This window comes from Brassica napus, chromosome C2 (genome assembly GCF_020379485.1).
Source record: "Brassica napus cultivar Da-Ae chromosome C2, Da-Ae, whole genome shotgun sequence".
NCBI lineage: Eukaryota > Viridiplantae > Streptophyta > Magnoliopsida > Brassicales > Brassicaceae > Brassica > Brassica napus.
The window spans coordinates 57006232-57012945 of record NC_063445.1 but is presented as its reverse complement, the minus strand read 5'-3'; the positions used below and the strand labels follow the sequence as shown (position 1 = coordinate 57012945).

At 32.7% G+C, this 6714-nt stretch overlaps 1 long non-coding RNA gene across 2 annotated transcripts; it reads right to left on the bottom strand.

Annotated features, from left to right (window-relative positions):
* Positions 1–1430: 1430 nt before the first annotated feature.
* Positions 1431–3746, bottom strand: LOC106380163. 2 transcript variants are annotated; one of them, XR_001276282.3, is made up of 7 exons: positions 3088–3746; positions 2865–2981; positions 2734–2770; positions 2528–2589; positions 2160–2350; positions 1870–1991; positions 1431–1786 (listed from the first exon to the last, which is right to left on the bottom strand). It is a non-coding gene; the product is annotated as an uncharacterized LOC106380163 (long non-coding RNA). The 2 variants fall into 2 exon arrangements; XR_001276281.3 differs by lacking the exon at positions 2528–2589 and having other exon boundaries at positions 3088–3745.
* Between the last annotated feature and the right edge of the window lie 2968 nt (positions 3747–6714).

The window sequence follows — 6714 nt, the reverse complement described above, 5'->3', positions numbered from 1 at the left end:
TCAAGATTTGTTTATTGCTGATATGTGAGTTTTCTATCCATATCAACCCTACTAATATATCATCGTGCCAAGTCCATAAATTCAATCAGGAATATACCAAAAAACTTAATACCATTTGTATTTGTTGTACGAATAGAAAAGGTAAAATGGAAGGAATCATTCACAAAGTGAATATGGAGAAAGTGGAGAATCTGGGAGTTGTGTTCATGCCTTTGAAATGAAGCTTTAGAGACACTCATCATTAGCCTCAAGGAAAACTGTCTCTTCTGAGAATATGATCATGTTGATATATGTATTTATATTTTATTTTATTGTAGTATATTTATTAGTGTTACTCGATGTATTTAAGTTGTGGAAATCTATTATAAGCAAATGTAATAGGTTTATTACGAATGTGAAAATTAATGGTCAATGTGGCTTGTCGATTTATGTTGTTAATTTGCTTTACGGTAGACATAATAACCTGGAGGAAAGTACTGATGAGGCTATTTTTTTGTAAGCTTTTAAAAAACTTATATAATTCTTGTAAAGAATGATATGGTTGATTAAAGCGTGATTTCTTTTTGTTGAATATTTGGCTGATTCAAGAGTCTTTAAAAGATTTTTAGTTATTTATTTTTATATTAATTTCATTTTATCTGTCATTTTATTGTGTATTTACATGCAATATCTTTAATTTTTTTATCATTTACTTTTAGTGCAATAGATGTATTTTCAAACAAAATAATAAAAAAACCAAGACTTGGCAGTTTGATCTAGTGAGAAAGAGGTTTCAGCTAAAATTTGTATTTTGGATTTGAATAGCATTGGCCACTTAACCGCGTTTTAAATGAATTTAATTGTCCACACGTAGCCAGATGCTAGATTTCGTGGTATTAGTATTTGGGTCTATAAAAATTTAGAATTCCCATGGTTATTAAAAAAATGTATTGTTTATTATTTGACTAAAGCTTTTCTATTTACTTATATTGACATTCTAGAAGACTTTTGTATAAATTCGTGTATCTTATTTGCTTTTTAGTTTAACCATATTTTCTTCTTTCTAATCAGAGTTTTATTATATTGGTATATTTTATTTTTACCTTTTCGAGTAATTTTATATTTGGTTTAGCCTATATGGATTATATTTATATGAATCTATAATTGCAAATATATTTGTAATATAAGCCCAAACAAAACGATGACTCCATAGATTATATTGATGTAACATTTTATCTGCTATTGGCCCACATGAAAGGAAAGAAAAATACAGGTTAATCAACACTTTGTATGGTATAATAAGAGGAATTATTAAATATGTTATATAATATTTTGTTGAAATATAATATATATATATATATAGTATCGAGATTAGGCTGGTGCTTTATTTATAATTTTTTATATTAATATAACACAAATGATTACAAAATACTAAAAACGACCGACTCATGTGTTTTAAAGTATCTGATATTTATCTAAACTATTTATACATACAAAGAGGATTATGATGTGCTATGTGATTGAGAGAACGAAGAACAACACAACATCTTTTTACCGGTAACATTCTTGAGCCCCACCATTTGATATTGTTGCTCACATTCATGATCTCATAAGCATGCGCTTGGTGGAGGAGGTGAGATAATACATGGCCTTTGGAATGATTAAGAGTAGCACCATTGCTTCTGCCTCTAAAGCCGATCATGTTTTCCCCTGAGAGCTACGCCAAGATGACCACGTAAAATCCATCCACCAGTTATTTTGGAAGTAGCATCATAGTTGCACTCCACCATACCTTCAGTTTCAAAGGCTGCAGGCAAAATATTTGTGCAGCCCTTATATTATCCACATTCTGAATCAATCTATCACCAAACAGATTGTAAGATACAATACCTCTTTCTCCTTTCCAGTTCTCAAAGATGACTGATTAAAAGCCCAAGAAGCTTCTCCAGAAATCACATTTGCATTGCCTAGATAGGAAATCAATCCATTTACCTTCTTTAGCGGATCTTTGTCTGTTGTCCAAAAAAAAACGGGTCTCTGTCAACGTCGATCTCAGAAACATGCTCAAAACCAAACCCGAACCCGTATCAAGTAGATTCATGTAACCACAAAGAAAAATAAAGCTTGTTCCATCAGCCAATGCAAAGATTGTGTTTAATTTTATGAAATGAAGCTTGTACCTCATTTGTTAAATCCTTCTTCAGCAGCTCTCTCGTTTCAACAACCTATAACTTCCATCCGCCTCTACCCCCAAGATGTTAAATTTTGGAATTGTACTTGTTCAATTTGTTGGTGACCTCAACATACATGAACCTAAATCTACTGTGCTCTAAACAACAATAGATCTATTTCTAGCATTCTCCTGTTCCTCCTGCATCAGTACAATTCCACAATAGCTTGTTAGAAGTCATCAAAGAGGCATTTAATACAAATCACAAAACGTAAACAATTCAAAATTATTTATTACAACTTATTTTAGAGCTTCGATCTGCACTGGAAACATAGAATCGGCTGTCTTAAATTTCACAGCTCTACGATCATAACTTACAGTGTTTTAAGAGAGCAGAGGAAGAAGAAACTGTTAGAGATACGATTGTGTTTCCATATATTCTGTAGTCAAAATGACGATCCCCTATTTTAGGAAGCTATTGTTATTAGTTAATGTCTAAGGCTCTTGTATATAAGGCCTATTGTATTGTACATTACTTACACGATCAATACAGATCTTTACAGAAACAAAATGTAAGAACGTACCATGATCCGAGCCGCAGGTGCGAAAGATGTCGCGTCCCTGAAGGAGAAAATTAGACGATCAGAACTGATTGAACTATTTAATTGGCAAAAAATGTAGTGTTTGAATAAGGCACAAGCCACACACGGCACACCTCTGTTATGTCAATAATATTAGAAGTCATCTTAGCCTATACTGGAACAATGGCTTTAGCATCAATCCATCAAACCTCCTCCAGAAGCGCACAACTTGTTCAGCAGCTGTTTTGATTCTGCGCTTTAGCATAAAATATAAGTGATGAAGTAACCTCAATTCAAAGTACATTTAGCCAACACACACAAAAAGATTCAATTATCTAAAACTAAGAAAAATCTTACCGTTTTGGCGATGACAGCGTAGTTTGTACTGGGTAGATCCGTCATCGATCCCGATGACGAAAGGATAAGGGTTTCAAGCCGTTTATAACACTTGGATCAGACTCCGTGTCGGCAGCAGAAGATGAAAAGACGTTTAGATCAACTCTAGTCATTTCGATGGCTTTAGCAGATTTTATGGCTATAGCTTATTTTCTTCTTTTTTTGTGCTGAAGGTGGAGATTTTGGTTTGATCTAAGATTTAACGAAACAATATATATAGGAGGAGCCAGAAAAGGAGTTGGAACGAAACCATCTCCGAGGAAGATAAGGAGTAATGACCAGCTTTGAATGATTGATAGTGGGGTGGTGATAAATACTGATTAGAAACGAAGAGTTGCATTGATCTGAACGGTGAAGACGAAGTGAAAGAAACGGAGACGACAATCGTGTGTGTGAATGTACGATATTTATTAAGTTTTCATAGTTGGGTTTGTTAGTGTTGGCCTTTATTGATTTTGTCGAAGCCCACATGATTGACCCAAGTCTAATATGTCAAAAGAGAAGGTTAATATTACGTAGCAGTATTGTGGTTCTTCATTGGTTGAATTAATTTGTATACGTGGACACTCTCTTTGCTCTAGTTATTTAACTTTTAGTATTGTTAGATTACTAGATTCTGACCCGTATTTAAAAAAGGAGGGTATATTTTTTGTTTTACATTTTTTTAGGTCTTTTCAATTGGTAATTTAAATATAGGTCTAATGACATAAAGCATAATAAATAATATTCTAAATAATGATAAAGATAAAAGAAATAATAGTTGAACCATACTTTTATCAATAGGTCACACTGCTATTTTAATAGAATAGATTCTCATCTGCAACCAAACATAATTCTAATTAGATTAGCATAAATACGTTGACTATGAAATCGATATCAGTTAAAATTTATCTCAGATGGGCGATGTTATATATCACCATGGGTGGGCAATACGTGTTACGGTCTGAAATCATTTGAGATTTTGCTTTTTAAAACCAAATCAGATTTTGATCCGCGCTTAAGAAGCGTAGATTTATTTTTGAAATTAAATAAATTTTCTGATATAATTTCTATATAAAATAATGTATAGGTTTATGTACATTTATCCGGGTGCGCTGAACCGTATCAGATTGAAAAAAAACAAATTAAGCTGAATTTCATAAATAACCGAGCATATCCTATATCTTTGGAACCGAAAAATAGAAATAGAACTGAGAACCAAATGAATACTTAAAGTTTTTAAATACAAATTATATACCTACAAATATTAATTATATTTAATTTCTAAATAACTAAATATTTTAAAAATACTATTTATAAATCAAATTATGCAAAAAAAATTAATGACTGGATTTTTTTTTCAAACAACCTAAACTACCTGATATAAAGTGCAAGATATTTAACATTTTTGGAAATTCAATAAATCGTACATTTGCATTGTTAGTATTTGTAAAGTAAATAAACATGTTTTATTTAAACCAGTCTTTTTTTAATAATTCCATTTAAATCTCCAACTCGTTTAAGACCCATTTGATATTTTTTTTATGATAAAATTAATCATTTAGTTCATATATAAGAATGTAAGATCAAATCTTAATAATTGATTGCATGTAATTAATTAAATTAATGTTTCATATATAGTTGAATAGTTGATATTAAGGTTTTTAATTTATAATTCACGTAAAATTGAAAAAAAATTGTTATATACTAGAAGATTTTTCATTACAACTTATATTAAACATAACTAAACCATTAAAATTTTTATACTATTAATGGAACTATATGTGGTAATGATCACGTCATGTGTAAACATGTTTGAATAATATGTCATATATTCATGAAGATTTATTGTTAGAGTAATTATATAATAGATGAAAAATAATAAATTCGTTCATTTAAAGTATGTAAAGTATTTATATAGTTTGAGAATATATAAAGTAAAACCAATAAAATAGTTAAGTCTAATGAAATCCAGCAACCTTGTTTAAGTAGATTTTTTAAGAATTCTTTCATTAAAATTTTTAATAGTATAGATAGATAAAAACTGCTCTAATAGTTAAGTTCGGTTTAGTTTGGTTAAATACTTAAATTTATCACGAGTTGGTTTGGTTTTCGGTTCTGGAAAGCCTGGAAAGTGTAGCCGACTTAAGAAAAAAAAACAGATGAGCCGAGGGGCCCAATCTGGACTCAACTATGGACAGGTAACACCATACTCTACGGACTTCTTGGCCGAACAGCAATTTCTTTTAAATTGCACTTTTTATATTTCCTAAAAAACAGAATGAATATATCACTTTTTAACGTCTCTCTTATCTCACCTCTATCTTTCAGAGAGAGGTTCGCCGTTCGTGCCGGTTCCTTCTCCGGCAATCTTGACCCGTGGTGTTCGGGTTTCCTCTCCGGCGTGGATGGCTTTGATAGCATCGTATGGCCGGCTTATGTTCTGGTGTCGCACCTATCCTTTGGTGGACGACCGGTTTTTGGCTCTGGAGCCCACGCCTTCCTCTTCGGTGTTGGACCGCCGGCTTCTGACTCCGTTTAACATCATCTTCTGGTGTTTGATGGCGGATTAGCTCCGGATTGTACCGGATTCTGTTGGGTCTCTTCTTCTTTGTGCCTCTATGTTCCATTAGATTCCGGTTTTTTATTGGAATTCCTTCATTGGAAGAGGAGTTCTTTTGGCTATAGATCCATGGCGTCGTAAGGTTTTTCGGCGATGGAAGCTAAAGCGGTGTGGCTGGGTCTTTCTCACCTTCATATATCGTCGATGCGGAACTCTTTGAACGGTAACCTGTTTCCGGTGTGTTCTGGTGGTTTTCCGATTAGTAGTTCCGGCGGTGACGCGCTGGCCGGTGAAGTTCGGTGGCGTTCCGGCTTTAGGGCACGTCTCCCCTCCTCGCCAAAATGTTAACGCGTGGAGAAGTTCGGATTGGGATCACCGTTTTCCTTTGGGCTTTATTTCTGGTTGGGCCCGTTTTCTTTATGTTTGGGCCTTTGTTGTCTCTTTTTAATTTTGGGCTTTTGGGCCTCCCCTGTATTATTATCTTTGTTTATTAATAATATCAGATGACAAAAAAAATATCACTTTTTAAAAACTCGAAACAGTTAAATACAGTTCTGAGAATATGCTACAACTTTGCCACGAAGGTAAAGTAACAGCTGACAAACTAAGGGTATGAATGGTGATTAAGGAATGTTGATGAATAATGCGTTTCATAACTGTTCCTATAAAAAATCACCATTTACAAAGAATAATAATCATCTCTCATTCCCTCTCATTCCTTTTTTTGTAGAGAATTAAAGAACACAATTATTCTTTGTTAAATTTGAGAAGGAACAACCATTCCTTTTCATTCCTGCTATTTTATTCCTGTATATTCCTTTTCTTTTCGTTTCTCTTGTTTCCCGAATGATCATCAGTCAGACCCTAAAATATGAAAGGTGTCCAGGGAACGGCAAGAAATAATGCATTCTCTAAAATTCTTAAAAAATATCACCATTCACAAGAAATAAATTTTTCTTTTCGTTCCTTACCATTCTTTTTTTTGTAGAGAAATAAAGAACAAAAATAATAACAAAAATATCCTTGTTAATTTGAAGAAGGAACAA